We start from the raw sequence: 27,775 nt of genomic DNA on the forward strand, positions 1-27,775 counted from the left end.
GTGTGCAGAGGCAGGGGTGGAGTGTGCAGAGGCAGGGGTGGAGTGTGCAGAGGCAGGGGTGGAGTGTGCAGAGGCAGGGGTGGGGTGTGCAGAGGCAGGGGTGGAGTGTGCAGAGGCAGGGGTGGAGTGTGTGAGGCAGAGGTGGAGTGTGCAGAGGCAGGGGTGGAGTGTGCAGAGGCAGGGATGGAGTGTGCGAGGCGGGGTTGGAATGTGCAGTGCTGGTATTACTTTTATTCTTTCTTTCTCTGTTTTTTCTTTCTTCCTGTCTGTTTTGAAGACAGGTGTGGTGGTTTGAAAGAGAGTAGGTCCACAGGGTCATAGATTTAAAAACTTGGTTACCAAGAAGTGACATTGTTTGAAAGGATTAAGAGGTGTGGCTTTGTTGGAGAAGTGTGTCATTGGAGATGGGCTTTGAGCTTTTAAAAAGCCTATTCCAAGCGCAGAGTCTCTTTCTTCCTGCTACCTGAAGATCCATATGTAGAGCTGTAAACTACTCCCATGTCATGTCTGACTGTATGCTGCCATGCTTCCTGCCGTGATGACAATGGACTAAACCTCTGAAACTGTAAGTCTTCCGCAATGAAATGCTTTCCTTTATGACTTGCTATGGTCATGGTGTCTCTTCATAGCAATAGAACACCGACTAAGACAAAGAGTCTCACTATACAGCTCTAGTTGGCTTGGAACTCACTATGTAACCAGGCCTACAACTCAGAGATCTGTCTTCCCTTGATTCCTGAGAGCTGGCATACAGTGCCACCGTATCTGGTTCATTACTTAACAGAATTATCCTTTGAACAATGCTCTTACTGTGTGCTGGGTGCTGTCCTAATTCAAAGGATGCAACAGGAAACAAAATGGTCTGGCTTGGGGGAGCTTAAAGCAAACTGAGCACTGAAGAGGAGACAAATAAGGGCAAGATTCTCAAGCGAGCTCTGGGTGCTCCCTACCCCACACCCACTATGATATGACAGCCTGAGACTGAATGTGGAAGAGCGGGCTGTTGCTCCAACTCTGCCTCCTAGGAAAAACTGGCTTTAAAAGAGGCATTTCTGAGTTATGACTATATCACCGAAAATTGTGCTGCTCAGAGATATTTTGAATCAAAGGCACTATAAAGAAGATGCAGGACCACTCTGACTTTCAGTTGGCTTCCTTATAAAACAGAATTCGAATTTGCCCCCCTGTAAGATATACCAGCAGGACAGTTAATCATTCATGTCTGCACAGTGGGGGACTCTTGGTGGGAGTGGGGAGAGGTGTCAGTACAAACAAACTTTCCCCCCAAGTACAGACCTAGCCCAAGGCCTCTGCCTTGTCACACCCATAGCTTACTATCCTTTGTTAACTTACTGTCTGAGATTGGCCTTTCCTGCCTCTTGAGGAGGGGGAAGGGGCTTCATTTCCTGTGTCCTGTAAAACTTGCTTTAAAGCCAAGTGTTCATCTGACTGCTGACCATGTGTTTAGGTCTGTGTAATTCTCAAGGCCAGAGCAGAAGTGGAGACTCTAAAAGGGAAGGTGGGGGAGGGGCTGGTGGTGCACACCTGTAGCCCAGGCACTTGAGAGGTAGAAGCAGGGAGCCCCCGAAGTTCAAGGTCATCCTTGCCTACAGAGTGCTTGGGGCCACCTTGGGCTACATGAGATAGAGTCTCAGAAAACAAACAAAGGAGTGGAATGTGAGACATTTGCCTTTCCTATGTGTTCCTTAATCCTTTCATCTGAAGAAGACAGGGCCTGAAAACAAACAAAAACCTCCCATCTCTGCCTCAAGGAGGTTATTGCCCCCCTTGTAGTTCAAATAACAGTGGTTTAAAAAGTGCTTGGCACAGCCAAGTGTTACATGAATGCCACACAATAGAAATCACTGGCTTAAACAGTCCCTGCCTCCTAACTCTAAGGCAAAAAGCTGGTGGTCCGGAGCCTTACCATGCAGCAGACGTTTCAAACAATGAGAATTTATAAAAACCCAAGCCTTTCAATAATTTAGCAAGACAGTAATGAAAATTAGATTAACATCAAAGAATTATTTCACTAAAAATAAGAACAGTATAATCTTGCTTCTGTGTGAGAATATGTTGTATGTTAGTGCAAGTAGTGAGGGCAGCACAGAAAAGCAAACAGCTTTGGGAAGGGCGTGCCAGAAGATGCAGAGATGAAGCTGGAGCTTCGACGCAGCCGGTACAGAAGGTAATCAGTTGAGCTCTAACACACAGATGAGCACCAAAGTTAATAAACCGTCATTGTGTTGCAGATTCTCATTAAAGTCAATTTTTGATGCTCGTGTCAATAAAAAAATTATTGCATAATAGATTTGTTCATCTGCTTCACAATAGCAGCCAGTTTATCATCTATGCCTTCATACTGTGGTTTAAACCTCAAATATACATAATAATTTTTATCTTCAAGAAACAAAGAGCTCCGCCAGAAGGGAGCGGTTGCTCAGGAAGAGCAGGGATCTGTCTTGCTCTCCTGGGTAGACTCGTTTAGCTCCTGAATAAACAGAACGGCTCAATTGCTTTAACCTCTCTCTGAAACGTAAAGGATCTCCTAGCCAGGGTCATTCGCATTTCTATTTTATTCAGAAAGAAGCTTTCAGATTAGAGAGATGAAAGAAAAGCTGCTGCCAGTCAACGCCAAGGTGCACAAACCACTGAACAGTTTTCAGCGAAATAGGAAGAAGAATTATTCTAGAGAGGAGCCCTGTAAGTCAGTTTCAGTGCCTTGGATAAATACTGTTTCTATTCTTGTCCGCTGAGGTAGAGAATGCTCCTTCAAAGCAGTTTACCGGCTCTGTGTCTGGAGAAGTCGATGGGCTTCCAGAGACTGTCTTTGGATGCCATGGTAACTACCTGATTCCGGTCAAGTCCGTCCTGTCTAGAGGACAGTTTAAGGGATTTTAAAACATTATCTAAAAAAAAAAAAAAAAAGCATTGAGGCTACATGTCCCTGGCAGGAATAAACTGGACACAGGACACACTGGACACAGGACACACTGGACACAGGACACACACACTGGACACAGGACACACTTGCTTCTAGGCCTTTGAGTTTCCAGCACCTGAGAGCTACAGTGAGATATGATCCTATCTCAAAGGACACACAGCCTGAGCACAGCAATTATAAAACACACAGGCACTGGCGCTGAAAAAGTACTCCAGGGTTAAGAGCACTTGCTCTTTAAGAGGAACCAAGTCGGATTCCCAGCAGCCACATGGTGGCTCACAACCATCTGTAACTCCAGTTCCAGGGGATCCTGTACCCTCTACTTATGCACTGCATAAGCATGATGCACATACATCCATGCAGTCAAAACACACACATACAATTTTTAAAAACTTTAGAAATACTTTAAAAGAATATATTGGTCCTGAAGTGGTAGCTTAGTAGTTTTAGCACATATTATTCTTCCAAAGGACCTGAGTTAGGTTTTCTACATCCATACTGGGCAATCTGTACTCTGGATCCAGAGGGATCCTCTCCTCTGGCTTCCACAGATACTGCATTCATGAGCACACACACAAGCACACAACAAGTAAAAATAAATAAATAAATAAATAAATAAATAAATAAATACATCTTTCAATTAAAAAAATATACAAGAATGTATATACAGCATGTCATCACAGATGTTGAACTTTTATATTCAATTTTTAAATTAAATTTTTTCTCTAGTTTTTGCTTTGACTTTAATTGTGAAAGTCTTTTGTGGATTGCGCTAAGGCACAGTGGCAGAACCAGGAAGGAGTTCAAGCTGCTCACGTGGACCTGCAGATGCAAAATCCCTGGCTCCGCTTCAGTGGTGAGGCAAAGGCTTGGCAGGCATGGAGCTCCCCAGACTGCCCAGGGTGAAAGCACACCCTTTGCACACCCCTCCCACACCCCTCCCTTGAAAGCATGAGGGAGACGTGTCACAGGCAATACATACTTACTCTCCCGTGGAGTTAGTGTCTGGGTGAGTTACCACGGTAAGGTTACCTCACAAATTACACAGAGCCCAACATGCACCTGGACCAAAGAACAGCTAAGCGATTTTCACGTATGTAAAGAATCTTGGTCATTGACATTGATTTTCACAAATCCTGTGAATGGGCCAAATTGCCCCAGCATTTGTGTGTCGTGTGCGGTCATCATGAGCGTCATCCTGAAGCAGGCTGCCTGGCCTTATGCTGTTTCTATGTTGAGGAAGCAAAGCTAGACACGGAAGAGGGAAAGCCACGCCCTCGAATCTTACCCACTCTCTGCTTATCAGCCTCATGGACTCTACTCACCCCGCCCCCATGTCGTTTAACCAAGTTCTCCTCTTTATGACCAACCCTCGCTTCACGCAGACACACAAACTTACTATTGCTCTCTCCTGCTCTGTATAATCCAAGAATATGATAGAATTTCTGTGGAGTTCTCAATGTCAAGCCTTCAGTCAATTCTGCACTCTTTGTTCTCTACTCCAATGTTTGAAAATTCCAGGAAAAAAAAAGTGCACCCTCACAGACACCTTGGAGGAAGCCATGAGAGACCACTCGCCATTCAGTGTGACATTCCTGAGACTGGAGACTGTTTACATTGTTAACTGTAGGTTACCCCAGAAAGCTTACTCAACCTTTGCTGCAAGGAGTTAATTCCAGAAATAAGGGATGGGAAGGGTTAGTGCACACTTGGCAATCTCATTTATGTGCAGTTTATGTGCAGATACACACATGAGCTGCACACACGCTAGTCTGAAATAAAGCATCCGAGTGAAGTAGCCCTGAATCTGATGTGTCCCCTTTATCAGCTGGTAAAAGGTACTCTGGTAACATTTACTAACCAGAATTATGAAACCCTGAAAACTTTGAGCCTCAAATGTTTTCTAATTTAAGACAAATTTTCCTCTCAATTAAGTTGGTATCCATATTACAATAGACTGAAAGGGAAACCACCTCTAACGCTTCCCCAAGGAGAAACCAAGCATAGATAATGTCTGCATTTCTCTCATGGAAGAAGAAAAGAGGATTCCCTTGCTAGATATAAAAGCAAGTACCAAAGGACCCTGCAGTCTATAATTTCCCAAAGAACAAAGTGAGCATTCCAACAGGCAATGGCCACTGTGAGGTGTGGCATTGTTGTGAACTGCTGCCTGTCTGGGTGCCCCAGCAACAAACCTCAGAGCTGGGCACGGACCACTGTTCTGGCAGCAAATTATGGCACAGGCTGCCAACCTCATGCCAGCTTGGCAGGAACAAACCCAATGTCGCCTGAAACTGCTACAGATGTAATAATATCTGACAAGAGGCTGATTGGACAGTGCACCACGATATTTCCTCTAATTAAGGAACTCTCAAGAAAAAAAAAAAAACAAAAAACCAAAATAGCCACAAAGCTCTTGTCAGCAAAGCAATCAGCGATGACAATTATCTGTCGACTTAAGCTCCAGGCTGAGTCTCTGTGAGGAGCTGGGCTAGCTGCTAGGAATTTATAAATCAGCATTGCAGCAGAAGTCAGGGATGACAAGGACAGAAGGCGGGGCACAGAGCCTGCCCCTTTCCAGCAGCAGTGAGCATCTGCTCAGGTGAGGCGACAGCAGCATGCAGGCTGGAGGACCCGCTGCCCAGTGTAAGGGTATGTGAGTGTGAGTGAGTGTGTATGAGTGTGTACATGTGTGAGTAGGACCGTGTGAGAGTGTAAATGCATGTATATGAGTGTGTGTGTGTGTGCATGTGCGTGTGCGTGTGCGTGTGTGTGTGTGTGTGTGTGTGTGTTAGACAGCTGTGCAGAAAAATCAAATGAAAAAAAAAATCCTGCAGTAGCTTGAAGTCCACTGTTCATGGCCTGGGGTGTTTATTCATCCTGAATCAGTCTGTCTTTACCTGGGGCCATTCTACCCATTCTATAATACCTTTAACATCTTTAACAAGCAGAACATGCCCACTTCCTTTATACAGGTACCATGTGACTGTTCCCCTATTGGCCTCCGTAACAGATTACCATCTATACTAGGAGGACATGAGGAGCAGGAGTTGGGAAGCTTACATAAATCAAAAACTATGACCCAGTCATCATATACATAGTTGTACATTATAATAAAATTATAGTTATCTGTACAGAGAGGCAGGGAGACCTTATATACATAGATATAGATGATATAAGTATAGAATGGCTGTGATTAGGAGGTTCAGTACCATTTCTTCCCAACATTAGTGCCTGAGTACAGAAATAAAAATAAGTATGTCTTCTTGAAATCCTCTTCCCATTAATTGCATTATTTCAGTTCTCAAGGAAGCAAATTCTAGAATCATCCAGATTGCACAAGGATAAGTGCCTACAAGTCTGAGCATCCTTCCTTCTTTCAGCTTCTTGTCTCAGTCACAGGTAGCTTTATTTTCCACGAAAGATTTCAGTAGTGAAGATGATAATAGTCGTGAAGTAGTAGAACGGTTGATCTAGCTGAACCTCCACACGACTAAAGCTCATTTTCCAATATGACATTCCTCATTGTAAAGCTAGTACAGGAAAAGCTATCAGAGTCAGTACTTGGTGGCCCAGAAGAAGTTCTTCAACAGGCAAATGAGCTCCCCTGGCTGCTTTTAGAAAGGCACTAAGTTCATCCGTGAGGACTTCACTGGGCTCCAGTCATTTCCCAGCACTTCTACCTCTGACCTTGTCCCTTCACAACTGGGTTTCAGCGCATGCATTTGGGGTAACAGAGATGCAGACCACAGCAGTAGGTTTATCCACAAACCCTTTCAAGGAGGAAGCACCTGAAATATTATTGTTAGAAGACAGAGCTGAGCTTTTGAGAGTTAGTCAGAGGGACAAAGCTCAAAGGATGATGGAAAATAAGAAGCTTTAAACATGAATGCCAGTGATAATTGTTCAGTTAAAGTGAATAAGCTGACTGTGAGATGAATTTAAATGTCTTAATTCTGTGTCTTATACCCCAGGGTGTTCTCACATAGAATTACCTTCACAATATTTTGATATGAACTATTTTAATCTTATTACTAGAAGTACATGCTACTATTAAAAAATTGAAATAGCGATTATGTAAATAACTGCTCCTCAAACATTCAAGTGCTTAAGAACCACTCTCATTAATCTTTTGAAATGAGGATTTGGCTCATTAAGTCTGAGGTAGGATCTGCAATGCTGCATCTCCTTTTTAAGTTTCATGTTGCCACCCCTCCACCACACTGAGGATCGAGACCTTGTGCACGCTGGGCAAGTGCCCTACTCCTGTGCTGTGTACAACTCAGCCCACGCTTCTGTATTTCTAATGGATGCTGTTTGGGTGGCCCCAGAATGGCTACTGAAATGAACTGAGATGACAAGCATGGAATAGTGGTAGTTCGTGCCTATAATCCGAGCACTGGAGAGACTAAGATGTGATTACCTGTGCTAAACAATTCTGGGGCAACCTGGCCTACACATGAGATCCTGTCTCAAAAATAAACAAGGGAGAGAAGGAGGCAGGAAAGGTGTTGGGGAGCTGAGGTGTTCACTCCCCCAAAAGGCCTTACATCATTCAGCTATGTCTGGAATTGGGATGACACACCCCTTAGCTCCTTAGTCATTAGCAATCCTTTGGGACCTTTCATTTCACAAGGTTCTTCTGTGGAGCCTGGATCTGTAGTGTCTGTTCTGTTGCCTCATTCTTGACTGGATCTGTAGTGTCTGTTCTGTTGCCTCATTCTTAACTGGATCTGTAGTGTCTGTTCTGTTGCCTCATTCTTGAATGTTTCCATTTTTCTCTTTCACTGTTTCTTTGATTCTTTCTTTCTTTTACAAAAACATTTCTGGTTGAGAAAAGCACACCTTTTTTTTCCCTTTCCCCAGACCAAGGAATAACCTCTCCTACCATGCCCCTTCCACCATAGGCATGAATTTCCTAGGTGTAAACAAAGTAGACTGTCAAATACCAAAACTCAGGAAAAGAATAAGATTTGAATTTTCAGTTTGCCTATTAAACTTCAGGTTGTGATTTTTTTTTATTGGCTTCTTTTGATTCAAGCTTTGTTCTTTTTTGATTGGCATTTTTATCTACAACCAACATTTTCCTTTAATGAAAATGACTCTTTAAATGTTAGAAAACAGCTGTACGATATGGAAATCACGGTAAATATCACTCTTATAATCATTAAAGTAATGCCCCAATTTAAGTCTATTAGAAGGCAATGATCAATACAATAAGTGCTATGCCTCTCCAAGGAGAAAAGAACATCAAAAACTGTCACTCTGACAGGACATAGCAGGAAGATTGCTATCAGAAACACAAGAAAAAAAACAACTAAAAGAAGAAGGTATCAGATCTCCAGGTACTGGAGACTGGAGTTATAGAAGATTGTGAGCTGCCATGTAGGTGCTGGGAATGAAAACCAGGTCCTCTGGGAGAGCAGCCAGTGCTTTTAACCACCGAGCCATCTCTCCAGCTCTTAAATACAGTTCATATATTGTAGACTTCCTAATCTTAAGTACTTCATGACCTCAAGATCTCAGTCTATGAACATTCAACCATTGTTTGAAAAATGAAAAGGAACTCGACAGAAGCAGCTAGATCACTATGACTGATATTGGTCTACATAGTGAGTTCCGGGACACAGAGAGAGACAGACAGACAGAGACAAAGAGACAGACAGAAAGAGACAAAGGCCATTAGTCTTCTCTGTGACTCTGTTTCCTTATCTGTGTTACAGACATATAGGGTTAGGTGACATATTTTGCCCAGTGCCCCAGCAGGAAGGAAATGACATGCTTAGATAAGAGCTTTAATGAAGGGAAGTGTTTACAAGGTGTATAAAGGCAGTATTGGTACTTCCTGCTGGAACTTCAATATTCATGATCATTTGGGAACTCAATTAAGTTCTGCTATACAGAAAGAAATGTCTGAGGTTTATTCTGAAGACCCAAGGAAATCCACCAGAATGTGGTTCCCCTCATGTGGTGTGCTTTGTCCATGGTCTCTTCCTTCTGGGTGTGCACAGTCACTCTCACTCAGTCACACAGCTTGGATGGCAGTGCCCACTTGCTCTTCCAGAAACAGTTAAGTAAACACATTATAATAAATGATCCTAGTTTTCTCTCATTGAACCCTTACCAATGCAGTGGCATTCTGTTATGAGCTAGTACAGATATTTGAATGAGAAATGTCCTCGTGGGCTCCTGTATTGGAAGACTTGATCACCAGTTGGTAGGTACTGTTTGGTAGCACTGTTATAGAATGTTTAGGATGTGAAGGCTTGCTGGAGGAAGGATTCCTGAGGGGCCCACTTCCTGTCCTTTCTCTGCTTCCTGTGTGTGGACGAGAATGTCATCAGCCAGCCTCTAGTTTCTGCCACTGTGCTGTCCTTGCCTGTTGCCACAAAAATCCCCACAGTGGTGGAATCTAACCTTCAGGAAGTCATAAGAAACCCTTTCTTCCTATATTGCTTTTGTCAGTGTGTTTTATCACAGCAACAGAGAAGGAACTAAACCAGAAAGTGCTGTTCATTTCTTGACAGCCCCAACCACTAACACACACTGTGGTTATCAATTTGATGGGATCTAGAATCACTGGGGAGACATGCTTCTGGACACATCTGTAAGGAGCTGTCTAGATTAGGTCATATACTCTGGGCATGTCTGGGCAGAACTATCTAGATTAGGTTAAACTGTTAGCACATCTGCACAGGGTTATTGTGAGGGTAATTAAGATGAAAAGATCCACCCACTGCAGGCTTCACCCTTCTGTCCACTGAGATCCCAAAGGGATAAAAGACTGAAGTAAGCCATGCACAGGCATTCACAGATACATTGAGGGTGCTGCCTTAAGCTCTTGCCAGCATGACATTGTCACCATGATGAACTATAACCTGAAGCATGCAGAGAAATAGACTCTTTCTTCCTTGTGTTGCTTTGCTCAGAACATTTTAATCATAGCTAAAAGAAAAGTGGTTGCTATATCCTCTGACCCAGTGCCTTCCACTTTTCTGGAAGCAAGATCTTGTAAGACCAGTCAGTGGTCACCACTTCAAAATCCAGTTCTAATAAAGAATGAAGAAAAGACTCTTGAATTGCAAGCCAGGTCATTTCAGAACATAAATGAGAAAATCTAGATTCATATTTCCATCCCTCACCCTTGCACACACACATGCTAACTCAATACCCTCCCTCATCCTTGTACACATATCCTGACTCACCAGTCTCCTTCATCCATGCACATACATCCTGATGAGAATGTTGACTCTTTGGAACAGGAGGATGAAGAGAACTACAGGATCCCACAGACAGCATATCTCCCAATCCTTTCCCACAAATCCAAGATGGTAAATGGTAAGTGCCAATGGGTAAAACAAGCCCATCCCTCGTCTTGCTCACACCTCCTTCTAAAGCTCCTATTCCTTCCCTCGAGTGGGCTGCTGCCCCAGCTGTCACTTGTTCGTGAGTGCCTTCTTGCCAGTGCTGACTAAGGCCCACGGACATCCAGAAGTTACTGAACCACACAGGTCCAGGAAAGTATAAGCCTTGTAATTTGAAGATTCCGGGATCCTTTGCAAAGTTTCCCCTGCACACATAACAGCTTCCAAGGGAGCTTGGAGCACCGCCAGCACTGAATGAACTGGCAGCAGTCCCCAACACCTGTTATGTCCTGAATTTAGAGGTGATGCTTGCTATAGAACATGGAGTTTTGCTGGAACCATTATACTGATATCCAACTAGGAGGAAGGCTATTAGAGAGATGCCATGCTGAGCTGTGAAAGTAGGGAGTCATGCTGGGTTAGAGTGAAAAATCCTTCTGGAAAGAAGCAAAAGTTAGTTTCCCTAGAAAAGCACTTGTTGTCTTCCCAATGATTGGGACTAATTCCGAGAGACTCTATCAAGTAGATAAGACTTTGGCAAATAACAGAGGGAGGTTATTTGGCAAATAAAAGAGGAAGGTGGACCATTCTCTACACAAGTTCATCTGGGGCAGAGAGTTCACTAATTAGCCAACCAAAAGACCGTAACTATGTTGCTTAAACTCTCTTTGTGGATGACATTTTCCCCCCAGGAGTTTGGGTTAAGATTATTACAGAGGTTCCTTCCAGCTCTCAAAATATGTGACTCTCGAACTGGGAAAAAGACTTTCAAGTTCAGAGTCCAAGGATTAGACATTAAAGACCGAGGAGCAAATGTCCTGTCATTGTCAGCCGACGCTTCCCACCTGACAAAGAACAGAAAATTCTATGCACTCGCTTGGCCTGATGCCGACTAAGTGCCCGCACTCTCCCACCTCAGCCTTGGATGATGCCATACAGATCAGCTATCCCATGCATTCCAAGACCTCTCAGTCTGCAGTAAAAAGTACTGCCTAAGTGGCCTTTGTAACATTATCCAGTGCTGTTCCTAGTGCCCTGTCTGGTTCAGCTGCTGACCCAGCTCAGGATAAGAACGTTACAACTAGATATTTTGTCTAACTCCTGTTGAGTCCTTATAAAGAAGAACAAATGCCAGATGTTGACTTGTGGATTTCATGGGAAACCGAATGGGAAGGAAACAGAATGTGGCAAGCTTCACTGTAAGACTTAATTCTTAAAAACAAAACAAAACAAAAAACCACCCTCTAAAAAGGCCAGAAATAACATATTTTCAAATCTAACAAAGCTGAATATCTCTCAAACACATGCAAAAAGTCTGTCATGAGTCATTCCAAGTCAAGTAAAATGCAAACACTCTTTATAAATAGTTCCCATGCCTCCAATTCCCTCAGTAAATACCATGTTAACATATCAAAGATATTCAGTCAGAACATTATCAACCTCAGGAAACACTAACTAATGGGTTACTTCATAATGTCAGGCTAGCTCTCCCATGAGCACTGAGCACTTATGGGGCACACTGACCGTACCATCCCTTGATGGAGTCAGCTTATCTTCTTCCTACCTCTTCATCACATAAGACAGCGACCTGCACATCCTGTGATGTTCCTCCTGCACCAGCTTTCAGCAAGGGAATTCTGTAGCTTGTGCCTACTGAGCAACCCAGTCCCCCACTCTCCATTTGGTTACCATGGCCTTAAGTCAGGTGTACCTTACCTGTGTCCCATGATCCTCCTGTATTTCACAGCAACATTGAAAGAGACTAACGTATTTGTAAACCACAGTGTCATACTGCAATGTCAAAAGGCACCCTGCCATAGATGCAGCCTTCATCATTCACCAGACATATGCCAGATCTCCCAGACTTCAATGTCTTCAATGAACTCATCCATCTCTGAAACTTACCTTTTACAAATTCAAGTTTGACAAACCATTCTCAATCCTACCCACTCAATTGCTTATAGGATAACCTCAGCCTTCAGCCTGGTGATCTCCCTCATGTCTGTGCTGCAGTTTTATGAAAGTGCTTGCAGCGTTCTAGCTATGACACTTGAGACTTCCTGTCTCAACAAGCCAAGTCATCCCACTTCACATCCAGAGGAGCTCTCTCTGCCTATCTCCATCCTATTCCTTCTTTCTCTCTTCTCAGTCCCCTCCTGCTCCCCTCCTTCTCTCTCCTATCCATGCCCCCACCCCCTCCCCTAGTCATCCCTCTGCGAGAACTACTTCCTCACCAGCAAAGTCATTTCTGCATGAAGGAGACCTTTCTCAACTACCATCCTCTTGCTTAACTTGAATTTGTTCCCCCGACTTTGGTTGAATGTGATTCCCTTGGAGAGACTTTCCCTAAGGCCATTGATCTCAAGAAGTAAATCTTGTATTTCTTATGCATGCCTTCTGTCGCATTCACCACAGTGATGGTTATGACTTTATGAGTGTGGCTATTGCTTCAGAGCTCTTCATAGTCAAGGCACACTCATCTCTCTGAAGGAGAAATGGCTCAGATTCATGTTTATCCCCAGAGGTTAACACAGTTAGCACTTAATAAACATTTTTTTAAAGATTTTATTTTATTTACATATATGTGAGAAGGTAGCACATTGCTTATAGGATTAACTCAAAATTCAGCAAAGAGCAAAAGAAGGCATCAGATTCCCTGGTGTTTGTGAACCACCCAGCATGAGTGTCAGGAACTGATTGTCAGTTCTTTGCAAGAGTAACATGGGCTTTTGACCACTGGGCCATCACTCTACCCCAATTCAGTTTTTAAAAGCACCATGTGATAGCACCAGCCTCCTCTCTTTCTTTATCAAAAGACTTTAGATGGTTTCTACCATTAAGATCAAAGGGGCCGCCATATTCCTTGCAGCTCATGGGGGCTGTGTGCTGACATAAATCTGAGCACCCATGAGACCTAGTACAGCTCCAGAGTGTTCAGACATGTAGATCTTTTGAGTATAACAAAAGAGGTACAGAAGGAGGCCTATGAATTTATAGGTGTCAGGTGTGAAGGCTCAAAATAACGGGAACGAGATAATTTTGTACATTTGTAATTTAGAGGACTTTCCAACATAAACCATAAGCATGAACCTACTGTGTGTGTTTATTCATAGGTAATTTCTAGCTGGAACAAGAGAAAAAGGACACACATATGTCACACTATTTTTAGGTACTCTCCCTCTGGTCTCTCCTCAGAATCCAGCACCATGCCTACAGTTATAGGCATTTGATAAAAGCTAGATGAGCATGTGAATAAACAGGTTAATAAATAAATAAGTAATGAAAACTGAATGTTTCTCCCCATCAAAGGATTTACCAGGTAGAGAAAGAAACAGAAAGCAGATCAAAAATTTTAAATCTCTACAAGCAACTTCTTTTTTAGGTTAAGCCCAATTAAATTGCCTTTGTTGTAGGGCAAGTCTTGTCTGATGCTAATGTGTGGCAGAGCATATGCACACATTTTCCCACTCTGTTTATTTATAATTTTATTTGCAGGGGTCCTTGCAGCCTTAATGGGCTTCGGTAGTTTATTTTAGGCATATTTAGCACAGCCCAATTCAGTGAAATGTATTCTAGTGATAATTAGCTCAATCCCGAGTGTACAATGAAGTATACATAAATTTCTTTGAGGAACAAAGTAAGCTAAATACAAATTGGATGTGACTACATTGAAACTCTTTGCAAAGTCCATAAAGACTGGTTCTATATATTTACTGAGAGAAACTAATTTATGATAAGAGCCTGGGGAAGTATCTAGTGATAGAGGTATACTGTCGCTCATAAGCACTTCTGGTTCCAGCCTTCTGGGTAGATAACAGCTATTGCGTTCCTTCCCTTGAGGTAACAAGCATGTATGCATAGCATTCCAGGTTCTCCTAATGCTTCTCGGTGAGCATGAAGACCTCCATGCCTCCTGTATTTATTCACTTGAATAAGACCCTTTGTAAAGCAAGTAGCAGGGGTATAACTACCAGGTTGAGCATGTGCCCTGGGTTGTCAGGTACTCTTCTGTCGAAAGTCTACTGCCCTGGACTAACTACCGGATTTCACTATTAAATTATATTTTATGTAAGTATCGCCCCATCAGAAATACCCTGATTTAGATCATAGACCTCTGATCTGCTAAAATCCTCTTCATGTCGTCTAAGGCACCAGAGCAGAGGCACAAGAAAGCTTTTCCCCTATGGATGTTATTTTCGCCTCTGAAGAGAAAGGACTGTGTGTGGCTTGTCCCTGAGGCCTAGAAATCCCAAGGGGAAAGGTAACATTTAGGTCTCGAGAACCTAATGCTGACTGGTATCTGTGAGGAATGAAGAGAAACCAACCCAAGACCCGTGATCGCACTGTTTAGAAAACCCCTTCCAACCTTTCCACTTACTTCCAATCTCTGGAGTCTCAGGCTGGGGAGAGGGAACAGGAAAGAACCTTGGTCTGTTTGAAGCCCCAGGATTAATGTTGGTTGAACATTTCTAGTCCATACCGGTCTTGAACCCATCTCAGAATTCTCACTGGAGACCAGGGAGAAAACCTGATAAAGGTCAGCTCTCTTCAGAGCAGAGGAGGGGAGCACGGAGCGCAGTAGATAAAGACAGATTTCTGGGATTAACAAGGAGAAGATGCATTAATAAGGGTCCTGTCTCCCAGCCCCAGCTCGCACACAAAACTGAAAACAGTCAGAAGGGCATGTTGCAGTTAAGGGCCTAAAAGGACACATGAGATGACTCAAAAGGAAAGGGTGCTCGCCCACAAGACTGATGACCTGAATTCAATCCCTGGTACCCACATGATGAAAGAAGAGAAGCAGCTCTCATAAATTATCTTCTGATCTCCACTGGCATGTGTGTGCATGAACATACATACACACCAGATAGATAGATAGATAGATAGATAGATAGATAGATAGATAGATAGATACTTAGATACATAGATTAGATAGATAGATAGATAGATAGATAGATAGATGATAGATAGATAGATACTTAGATATATAGACTATAGATAGACAGACAGATAGGCAGAGAGACAGACATTACTTGAATTTGTTTTGTAAAAAAGAAAAAACTTAAAGAGACATAATGGATCGAGTAGAATCCATATCCAAAAAACAGTTTGGGGAAATCCGCATATTTTTGACAGTTTTATGAAATTATTACTTACTTCTTAGATAAAAATAATGCTAATATGTGGGGGGATGGTGTGTGTGTGGGGGGGTCACTTTTGGAGGAAAGTATATAGAAATAGAGTGAAGTATAATGATTTCCTTAAAGCCTACTTGTAATGGTTTGTATATTCTTGGACCAAGGAGTGGCACCATTTGGAGGTATGGCCTTATTGGAATAGGTGTGACCTGGTTGGAGTAGGTGTGTCACTGTGGGTGTGGGCATAAGATCCTCACCCTAGTTGCCTGGAAGTCAGTCTTCCACTAGCAACCTTTTGGAGGAAGACGTAGAACTCTCAGCTCTGCCTGTGCTATGCCTGCCTGGATACTGCCATGCTCCCACCTTGATGATAATGGACTGAACCTCTGAACCTGTAAGCCAGCCCCAATTAAATGTTGTTTTTATAAGACTTGCCTTGGTCATGGTGTCTGTTCACAGCAGTAGAACTCTAACTAAGACACTACTCAAGTGAATCTAGTGTTCTAGAAATTGAATTTGAAAATTTGTAGGTAAATCTTACTTAAATACAAGCTTAAATGTATGTATATATGTACATATATGTGTGTGCATGTATCTGAAAGGAGTCAAAAACAACTGTAGCAAAATGCAGGGACTGTCAATCGTTCTGTCAACTTCTCTGTAGATGAACATTTAATATACGAAGAAATTGAATATAATAAATAACAAATTTTCTTTCACATGTGTACTAAATATTTTGCACAATACCAAGTATTCTTCTTTGAAGCTCTAAGGGGAAACAATGTCCACAGACCTCCAGTTGGGAGGATTGTCATTACACTCCCAGGAGACCCAACTTTCTGACAGGAAATAGGAGCCACTGGGCAGTGAGTGTCATTAGGAAGACATTCAGAGAAGAATGAATACAAATGAGGGAGTTGGAGTCGCCCAGTGGTCCCAGCCCAGTCCTGTCACCTCTTTCTCCAGCTCCCTTATCCATTCTGTGAGTGTGATGTTGCCATACCTCCATCCACTTGTCCTAACAGTAACCAGCCAATTTTCTATCAGATGGGGCCAACATTAGGTATAAATGGGGGCTGCCCTTGGTCATACTGTTCATACATCACAAGAGAAAGACAAACATGTAAATAAAAGACAGACACTGTTAACCAGAAAATAAAATAATACAAAACAACTGTTAACAAAAAATTGTTTGGAATTAAAGAAATGCTAAAGACATTCCTTTGGAAGAATTGGGAAGGCTTCATGGAGAAAAGAGAATTTCATTTGGGCTTAAAATAGCAATGTCCTATGTGGAAATAAGAGGCAGGATCATTCTAGTTATTAGGAATTGGGTGAGCAAAGATCCAAAAAGAGAAGCAAGGGCTGTGGGGGGAGTAGAAAAATGTACCATTGCCCATCCCAAGATGAGGCCATAGGAACTATGGGGAAATGAGTCTGGAGAGAAAATCTTCTTAAAGGCAGCAAAAGGATTGCTGAGGCCTTAGACATGTCTATAGGTATGAAGAGTCAGCCATCTTTTACAGAGGGCTTCCTACCTCAAGAACAGTCAGAAGTACAAATCCATATCACAAGCCCATGGACATCAGCTGCACACACCAAAAGCAACTGTCACAGACAAAGATGTCACTAGCTATTAAAAATGACCTTTGTTTTCTCTTGTGAATTTTCTGTTTTATGTGCTGGGTCAAGTGTTAATTCTGTCAATTTTGCTTCATAAACCTTTTCATAGCCCAAATGCCAGAGCATTGCATCACAGAAACAAGAATGAGAGTTAAAAGGCTCAGAATTGTCTAAGCCGGAGAATGAGAAATAGAAATACCATTTGAGATGAAGGAGCAGCAGGTGACTGCATGGAGATGCAATCAGCTTCCTCTGAGGATGGGCAGTGACATTCCCAAGGCACAGTGCGCTTCAAATTCAGGTCTTTCTCTTGTATACAAAGAAGCCTGAGACAATCACATGGTTAATAGGCTCTATCCGCTTTTCCCTAAAGGTTGACTTGTAGGTATCTATTGGTTTACGAAGTGAATTTGGGAGGAAATGATGTTCTAGCATTCACAATCTTATCCCAGATATTTGACTAAACAGGGTTTCCTGCTTCATAGAAGAATAAGTCATTCTAGAGGGAACTATTAATATCAGGTCTTTCCAGAAAAGATATACAACAATGAGGAAGCAATCTCATTTCCAAAGGAGAATAGCCCACCAGGAAACCAGTGTTCTGGTCTCTAAACACAAAACCAGCCGCTTTTGTAAACAGAAACTACCACTCCCTTTGCATGGAGGGTGTTCCCTCCTCTTCCAAACAAATTCACTGGTCAGTTAAGGTCAGGAAGGAGTTGGAGCAGCCTGATACCCATTAAGTTGTTGACTTCTCAGCTCATGGAGCTTCATATCCACAAAAGACATCCAGGAATTATATCCAGGCCAAGTATCAGGGAGTCAACTCTCCGAGGTTTCCATGTGAAGCATGTTGCTGTTGCTGCTAATTTCTTCACTTAAGAAGCAGCTGCTGCTAACATTCCCTCTCAAAAACCCAATTCTTAAACCCTCTGGGCATCTGGCAAGCTTATGTTCAAGCGACTCCCTGTTATCTAAGTGATCATCATTTGATCCCCCAAGCCACAACATCAGGTAAGTGGCTTCTGCCACCCAATGGAAGTGATCCATGAGTCTGCAGCAGGTCCTGAAGACCAGAGTAAGCTGTAAGGCCATCTATCTATCTGTTGATCCTACATTGCTCTCTTTCAAGTCATGCCTGGAACTTCAATATGATATAAATGTAACCAAGTGACAGCAGAGGTAAAGGATTCAGATGCTGCACTACTTACTTATTATGCTGTGACAAGATATCTGGTCTCAATCAGTGTGAGAGCAGAAGGGTTTATTTTGGGATACAGCTCCAGGATACAATCCATCATGGTGGGTGGTCATGGTGGCAGGAACTTGGCAACACTGCCTTTTCAGTCAGGAAGTGGGGAGATGAACGCTGGTGCTCAGATTAGTTCTCTTCTCTTCAGTCCGAGAACCCAGCCCACTGAATGGCACGGTCCACATTTAGGGAAGGCCATTCTCACTCTAAATAATCCCTCAGGACACTGCCCAGAGATTTGTCTCTAAGGAGATTCTGGATTCCACTAAGTTGACTGTCATGATCAACCTCCACAGCTATGTTTCACGGATGCTCTTCAGTGTATCTGGAAGCAGGTTGTACATTATCCACTCACTACCTCATGTAGTGATATTAAGTACCTCATGTCTTTGAGGCAAATGACAGAGAGGGTTCGGGGTAGTGAGGTCACAGTTCTTTTTTTTTTTTTTTTTTTTTTGGTTTTTCGAGACAGGGTTTCTCTGTGCAGCCCTGGCTGTCCTGGAACTCACTTTGTAGACCAGGCTGGCCTCGAACTCAGAAATCTGCCTGCCTCTGCCTCCCGAGTGCTGGGATTAAAGGCGTGCGCCACCACGCCCGGCTAAGGTCACAGTTCTTAAGGTAAAACAAGATTGCTGCTGACAAATGAAGGCACAACAAAGAATGTCTGGAATCCAGAGGATTCTCTAGGCTGCTGTGTGTTTCTTCCATGTGTAGTGGTAAAGTTGGTAGAATGTGACTAAAGATACAAACTCTTTAGCAATGAAGGCTTGTATGAAAAAAAAAATCTTGCCAAAAACGAAACACATACACCCACACACACAGAGATATGTGTGACACACACAAACACACATATATATCACATATATTTTATATTATATTATATTATATTATATTATATTATATTATATTATATTATACATGGTCATTGATATGCACCCGATTTTTATCTATATACCATACCTACATCCATGATGACTTTGTCATCTATTACAGAAGTAGGAACCATATCAGCTACAGTGTTTCTTCCTTTTACAGAACATATATACTTATGTCTTCAGTTGAGGCTGTAGGCTTGGTATAGCACTAGCAAGACCCTGGTTTGATTCCCAATACTCGGGAGGGAAAACACTAGAAATCACCTTTTCCTTTTCTTCTCCCAGTGTATCACATAAAGACTATTAGTTCATAGTTAAATTTACAATTTAGACTTTCATTAAAACCTAAGTGGAGTAGTAGAGCATAGACTAATTTGTGAGAGGAACCACCACCAGAAACTGGATGCATGGACTGGTGGGTTGGTGCCATCTTCATTGGGCAGTAGCCCTCCTCTGTACAAGGATTCTGCTGGGTGCCTCCTGGCAGAAGCATTAGCTCATCTTTGCTGTTTCGTCAAGTTTGCATTTGACTGAAGGCTGTGCATGGATGCAGAAGACACAAAGGGGCAATGGACAGGGCCTTGGGTCTACCAAGACCACAAAGCTGGCTTGTATGTGGGGTCCTTGGATCCTACCTGGTACATTAGCTGTGATAGAACTGAACTGTGAACCAACAGAAAGCAGGGATTGCCCTGGACTTGTGTGTCACCTATATTAGCCAGCCCAGGATTAATTCAGAGTAGGCACATGAGTTTACCATTTTGTTTCATTCTTTTATTGTGTAAAAAGAATAAACACACAACATAAAATGTACCCTCTTAACCATTTGTTTTGCATTTGTGTATATGTGTGTGTGTACACGTACTTGCATGTACAAGTACATGCTCCATATAATATATGTAGACAACAGAAGACAGCTTGCAGGAGTCAGTTCTCTTCTTCCATGTGAGTTTGGGGAAATGAACTCATGTTCTCAGGCCTGGCGGCAAGTGCCTGTACCCACTAAGCCATCTTGCCAGCCCTGTCTCAACCATCCTTAAGTGCACAGCCCAGTAACTTTCTGTATGTTCACTTCTGTATGCATCCCCGGAACTTCCTGCTACCACAAATCCAAATGTCTATGCTCACAAAGCAACACCTCCCCTCTCTGTCCCTGGGGACTCTCATTCTGTGCTCCATCTTGCGAAAGTGACTACAGTAGACAAAACAGGTTCAAGTTAAAATACAAACAAGCCAGCAAATTAAAAAAACCCTCATATACTTAAAAATCTTGGAGCTAAGAAAATCTTAAAAGCAATCTACTCTGAGGCCTGGCATGGATCCCTACTTTTTCATCTTTAATTCAGTAACCTTTACTTCTTGGTACCATGCGTTCTGCTGGCAGAGATCTAAGGGCTGCTGGGAAGGCATGCCATGGATGGCTGCTTCCTGTAATAACAAGCTCTTCCCTACATTAGCCAATCGCCAACCATCTATCTTTCACTTAGGTGCAACTTCCAGATCAGAACACACTCCCTCCATCACCCCCAGTTCATGTGTTGTGCTTAGGCTAAAAGCACATTTTTTTTTCCCTTGTACTTTACACTGCAGTTAACAGGAAGATTCATGAAGACAAACTCAAAACTCAAACAGGATATCAGCTTCAAATAACATCTAGCACCCAGGGACAGCAGACCACAAAGCCAGAGGTCTCCCAGACTAGTGTAGATGACAGAAATCAGGAAGTAACTAAGTCCTGGTTTGCTGAGTGTGCTCTCTCTTGATCAATTGTGCTTTAAAAAGTCAGTCTTCCTCCACCTGTTCAGGGACTTCTGACAGTGTTCGATTAGGTAGCTCCACATCTCTTAATAAATCAAAAGGCTCTTTCCAGGGAACTCACAGTATTTATCAAAATTGTAAGATGACAATTGTTCCTTATGAAACCTCATCCCCCAAAGCCCAGGGATATGAAGTGATTGCTGAAGTTACAGGGGCCGGGTGCTGTCTTGGTGGTGTGACCTCTGTAGCACCATGCACCACTGTCCCTTCCTTAACTAACTGCATGTATGATTTACATGAGAAATTCATACTGTCACTGTACAAACATACCTCTGCCACCAAAGTGACAGACCATCACAGCATGTCTCTGGTAGAAGGTCAGAGACAGCACCAGTCTTGCAGGGGAACCAGTGTGCATGAAGCCACAGTCTGTGTCCATTATATATGCTACAAGCCTTGAGCATCTCTTCAACACTATAGTGGTTAAACACACTAAGTATCTTTGATATATGGAAACCACTTCATGTCACTTTAATAGAGACATGTAAAACCAAGTAAAGATCAGGGAGTGATAATTTATGAATATGCAAATATTGCAACTAAACACATGGAAAATATCTATCTAGCTCATAATTAAAGAACACAAGATACTTTTGTGGCCTTAGGCTTGAACAGAAGAGGAAATACACACATATGGAGGTGTATGTTGATGCAGACTTTCACAGGATAAAAACTGCCCCCAAAAGACAAAAACCTTAAAAGGGGGTCTATATTTTGGTCACAGATCTTTACTTCCTAACATGTAACTTACAAAAATAATTTTAATGAGCACACAAAAATGTGTATTTGGAATCATTTCTAACCATCAAAATTGGGAACACTGAAACACTGGCACATGTTAAGTAAATTATCGATAGAACTCAGTGAGAACTGTATGTAATGTCAACAAGGCAAAATATTACACAGCAATTACTATGTGCCAGGCTATATTTTAAGCAAACTCATTTATTCTTTACTCTTATTCTATGAAGTAGTAGTATTATCTTTAACAGAGAAAAGGGGGGAGGTGTGATGCAGAGAAGTTAAATAACTAGCACAAGGCAAAGAAAGTGGTGATGAGCCAGGATTCATTCAGACTTGAGCATTCTGACTTCCCAGTGTTCATTCCTAACCACTGTTATCTTAAGCATGGAAAGAAACTTAGTTATATGGAAGGACACTTAGTTATATGGAAGGACACTTAGTTATATTGAAGGACACTTAGTTATATGGAAGGACACTTAGTTATATGGAAGGACACTTAGTCATATTGAAGGATACTTAGTTATATGGAAGGATACTTTACTTAGTTAAATGTAGCAGACTTTTGGTCATTTTATAGGTCCCTATTTCTACCACCCTTCTCCACCCGAATCCCTTCCAACCACCCCCCCCCCCCAAACACTGGGTAGGAGAGAAAGAAGACAAGAGGGGAAAGTAGGCACCAATATTATTAGACTGCTTCCTTCTGAGTAGGAGCATCGAGCTCCTTGGGGCATATTTGATCTTCATCATTAGGATATTCAATTCCTTCTTATCTCTTTATGCACAACCACTTAACAAACCAAAACCAACAGCAACTAACCACCAAACAGCCATCCAGCCTCTTCTATCAGGGCTCTAGCATCTATACATCTTCTGAAAAGTCCCCAGACTCCAAAACAGCATATATTTGCCAAAATTATCTGCAGCTGGCAAATCACAGCCCTGCTAGAGCATGAGGCAAATCATAGTCACCTGCTACAGACAATCTGAAGCAGTCCCATATCCTACACCTGGGATTAAAACAAAACCACATACCTATAAAATTCTGAGTTTAAAGAAATCAAAATGCTCACTGCAGTTACATGTTAAAATCTCAAGGTTTTGGGGCGGGGGGGAGATGGCTCAATGAGTAAACTGCACAAAGATGAGAATATGAGTTCTAATCCACAGCACGCACATACAAGCTGGGTACATAAGCCTAACCCCAGTGCTTGGGTGTGGGGAGACAAGTGGCTCTCCAGGCTTAATAGCCAGCCAGTCAGGTAAAAATAGTGAGCTCCAGGTTAAGGAAGAGATACTGTCTGAAACAATGAGATGGGAAGCTGTTATGGATAGCCCTAAGGCTAATTATATTTGATGTTAATTCCGTTCTCCTGTGAGTGGCTGCAAAACAAGGACTGAGTCAGCACTCAGGTGATTTCCTATAAACCTGCTTCCCACCTCAATTTGTAAAATAAAGGAGAGCTGATGATTGAGCAGATAAAAGAGAAGGTGGAGCAAAAGGTGGGGGAGAGAAGGAGAAAATGGAAGAGGGAGAGGATGCAGAGAAGGAGGAAGAATGAGAAAAGCAGAGCAGAAGCACATGGCCTGGAGAAACTGCAAGTTCTAAGGGGTCTCATAAGCTGTGGAAGATGGTAGCATAGCGGTAAATCTGCCCAATCTAGGTGCATAGCATGTAATCATATTAACTGTGTTGTGTTTTCATTCCCGGGGCAAACATGGGATGGAGAGATTTACTGCAAAATGAGCCTAAACCCAATGCTTGGGCGTGGGGAGACAAGTGGCTCTCCAGGCTTAATAGCCAGCCAGTCAGGTAAAAATAGTGAGCTCCAGGTTCAGGAAGAGATACTGTCTGAGAAAATGAGATGGGAAGCAATAGAGAAAGACACCAGACATTGACAGTCAGACTCCACACAAGCATGCACACACATAGAGATTAATTTAAACATTTTAAAACTTCAAAACATAAATCTATAGTATTTTTAAATAAAGCTACCAAACTATACTAAACAGATGTTGAATATATTTAGCACAACATAGACAAGTAAATATGTATATATTATATGTTAATTATAATTATAATGCATGTGGTATATATACTAATGCAGTTAATATATGTAATTACATATAATTTATCTATATTATATATAAGTATATATAATATAAAATGTATAAATGTTATATATTATCTAACATATAAGTAAATGTAATATGTAATAGATAATATAATATAATATATGATATATGATTGATATATGATATATGATATCATATTAATTATTATTACTATGATATGACAGCATATTATTGTACCAATATGTTGATATATTAATTTATATTTATTTGCTTATTAATATATGTGAATATATTATACATAATATATTATATCAAATATATTAATAATAACATATTGTATATGATATAATATAGTATAATATATAATAATATATTAATTGATTGTATATAACATATATACATATATGTAAATACATGCATATATATGAATATATACATATGTGTGTACATATATACATGTGTATACTATATACATGTATATAATTTGTAGTATTTATAAATTACTATATACTATATATTATATATGTTGAAATAGAAACTTCAAATTCTTTGAAAAGTAAGTTATATCAAATAATGTTTTGCTGGGGAATACAGGTGGAAGAATGTTTTGCTGGAGCAGTCACGGGAAAGATAAGAGTTTTTTTGAAGTAGACACGGGTGAAAGGACTTTGGATATAGCAAACACATGAAAGAGGGCTTGATGAAGGAGTATAAACATGATCTCACAGACAGTGGGAGATGAGCACTGAGCATTGGTTTGGTTTGCTCTGCCTCACTATTTTTCATTAAGGACATGTTATATACTGGTTTGCCTTATATTGGTTGAGCTCAGCTTGTGGCAATGCTGCCTCAGAAACCTTGCCTCAGGCTGGTTGGGGAGCTTTGTGGTTTCTTTAGGATTGAACTATAGCTGCTGGCTTGTGCCTGCTGTCTGCTTGCCTAGAGGACTGGTCTGAAGCTGCTAAATTGTATTTGGTGTTTGCTACAGGATTGAACTGCTGCCAAAGAAGATGGAGCTCACCCCCAAGGAACTATTAATAAACAGGTCCACTTCACTTACATCATAATAACTTTTCTCTCCTACTACCTCTATTGGGTGATGCGCTAGAGGACAGGCTGGACACTTATTAAAGTAGGTTGTAAAAATTTATGCCTACAATATGTATATATTATACATTTTTACAGGCATGTTAGAATATTGACAGTTGTTATATAGGTGCAGGAACTAAGGGACTTTTGTTTCACCTCTTCTATTTTTCCAATTTTACCTTCTATAATTAGCATATATTATATTTATCATAGCAAATGCAAGAACGCTCTTACTATCGCCATAAGTGTTCCCAACAGCTCACTGCCTTCAGCCTAGAACTTCGGAGATAAGAGTTCTCAGCCTGGCCATTTGAGGACAAACTGAAGAGCTTAGTCTGTGTGTCTCAGCTCTTATCTAAGACACGGGGTTTTCTGAAAAGAAAGAGCACAGGATGCTGATGGAAACTCACAGCATTTTATAAATAAAAACCTCACATCAATGAAAGATTTTTATTAGTTCAATACCTATGATTTCAATGTGCATGCCACATGCCTAGATAAGGCACCTGTATTTCCTCGCTTCACCCGTAGGTCACCTGAGTTTAAAGTCTGCAGACATTTAAACCTTGGAGTCTAAAATCTCTGCTTGGTAAAGATAGTGCCGCTTATTAGAGGGACAAACAACTCACACGGATGTCGTATGGGTTTTGCCTCGCTGTTACTAATTGACTCTGAAGTTCTTCCATGGCAATGTACAACTGGATCAACTTTCATATTAATATTGCTTTGAGGGAAAAAACAAAAAACAAAAAACGAGCAAACAAAACAACAAGAACCCCAGGAAAAAAAACCAGAAAACCAAAAAATAAAAAAAACAAAAACAAAACAAAACAACAACAACAAAAGATGGGACAGAAATAAAAGCAGCTCCTTCCCACAGATTCTTCCCATACCAGAAGAAAAAAAAAGAACAATTATGAAGGATCAGCAGGATCCTATACATACACACATATATACACACGTGCACACACACATACATATGTTTGTAGTTTTAATGTCTAATCAAGATGAAAAATGTGCATCACCCAAGGCTTTACCCAGATTCCACAGTCTATAAGAAACTGACTGCCATCAGGACCACACCCATCAGCAATTTCACTTTACCTGGCACTTAGTGGTCTTGATTGTCCCTCATGGCAACCATGGGCTAGGATGCCTTGAGTGGAAAGGTTCCTGATGCTATAGATTAATCCAGAGTAGCATCTGGACACATCTTGGTGGCCATTAGTTAGTGACTAATTCCATAAACTTCTCACAACTCGCTTAGCAATGTGTCAGAGACTCCCCAGAACTGTCAGCTCCAGTAAGTAGAACTCCAAGATGGCGTCCAAGATCTGCACATTGTATAATGACACCCTTTAGAAGTAGGTGGTGGTTGTGAAACTGTGGGGATGGTGACTTCCTCACTGAGTATTCAGCGTGTGACCAGTGGCCATGGGCTAGCCATCTCATCCCAGCTGACCAGGAATCACACCCCCTGCTGGTCTGAAAGACAGTCAGTGTCTGTGCCACAAACTGTCCTGGTAACTGTGGGTGCCAGTGGATAAAAAGGGGACCCCACCACAACCAGCAAGAAACAGAAACCTCAGCATTCCAACTTGAAGCAATGGAACCTGCCAGACAGCCCTGAGCTGCCAAGTATCCTGAGAGTCCACTGAGACTCGCAGCCCAGTTGTCACCTTGATTTCAGGCCTTTGAAACCTTGACAGAGGAGCTGGATTCCTTAGCTGACCTGTGCTGGACTCTGAACCCCTACAGACTGTGTGGTCACCAATCTGTGCTTCCCAGACTCAAGGCATGAGTTGCAATAATTTACTATACAGAAAGATAAACTGATGCAAAACAGGTACAGCAGCTCACATCTGTAGTGCATTACCAGGGAGACCGAGATAAGAGGATAGTGATTTTGATGGCAGCTTGGGATACAGAGAGAGATATTGTCTCAACAAACAAAAAAGGAATGCAATGGCTAGTGTCACATGCTGCTGATGCTATCATACTCTCTGTCTTCAGATGGGAAGAAGGCATTCATCCAGAGCAATTCACTCTGGAAAAGCCTAAAGAAGAGGAGTCAGAAGCTAACAAATTATACTCATTTTTCTTTGTATTTTACATCACTGTGATAGAGTCCAGGAAGTAGTAATAGAGGACAAAGACTGATGCTGGGCAGTTTCATTTGACTCTCTGTTCTTCTGTTGCCCCCACATGGGCCCAGGACAGAAAGTCAGCCTCTGCCTGAGATCCTTCACATCCTACGTGGACGACCTCAGTGCTTTTACATAAACCTCTCCACAGCCTGCTCCAGATGAGCTTTCCTGTCACGGGAATCAATGGCACTACCTAAATACATTAGGAGAGTCACACAGCTAAGATTCTCCCAGGTTCCACAGCAGTGATGTTGCCCTATCCCAGAGAATTGGAATTCTGAGCTTAGCACAGTGGAATCCTGCTCTCCAGTTGCTTCCTGGGGGAGAGCAAAGGATACCGATCAGCATGAATGATTTGCTTGCACATTCCAGAAAGACTGTAATCACTTTTTTTTGCAAATAAAACCTTGGTGCAAATAGTTTGCTGGGTTTGAGGTAAGAATTCATACACAAGTGGGTCCTGCCGCTATGGCATGTGGCTTGCGTCATTGTCTGTAGCATGGATAATCTGACATGTGGCTTGCTGTCAGGTGTGTCAACTGTTAGAGGTCCTTCTTCCAGGTGGACTTGTCATTGTGACAACCAAAAGCAGCTCACCAAACAGTCCTGAGCAATTGCCAGNGGGGCAAGAGCATTGGCAATGTCTCCTNTAGGGCTCCCAGCTATGCACAGTNCAGGAGGGCTGCCCACTTACCCCCNTNNNNA

The 27,775-nt window shown here is 42.0% G+C and overlaps 1 protein-coding gene across 8 annotated transcripts in view; it reads right to left on the reverse strand.

Moving 5' to 3' along the window:
• The window catches only part of Ncald (neurocalcin delta), a 414,228-nt gene that overhangs the window by 292,183 nt on the left and 94,270 nt on the right, over positions 1 to 27,775 (reverse strand). Inside the window, exon 1 of one of the 8 annotated variants that reach the window (XM_029469812.1) lies at positions 10,150 to 10,264. The exons of the other annotated variants lie outside the window; for them this stretch is intronic. The gene's annotated coding sequence lies outside the window, so the exon portion shown is untranslated. Of the gene's footprint in view, positions 1 to 10,149; positions 10,265 to 27,775 lie in introns of those variants that run through there. 8 annotated transcript variants of the gene reach the window in all.

Source organism: Mus caroli, chromosome 15 (assembly GCF_900094665.2).
Source record: "Mus caroli chromosome 15, CAROLI_EIJ_v1.1, whole genome shotgun sequence".
NCBI lineage: Eukaryota > Metazoa > Chordata > Mammalia > Rodentia > Muridae > Mus > Mus caroli.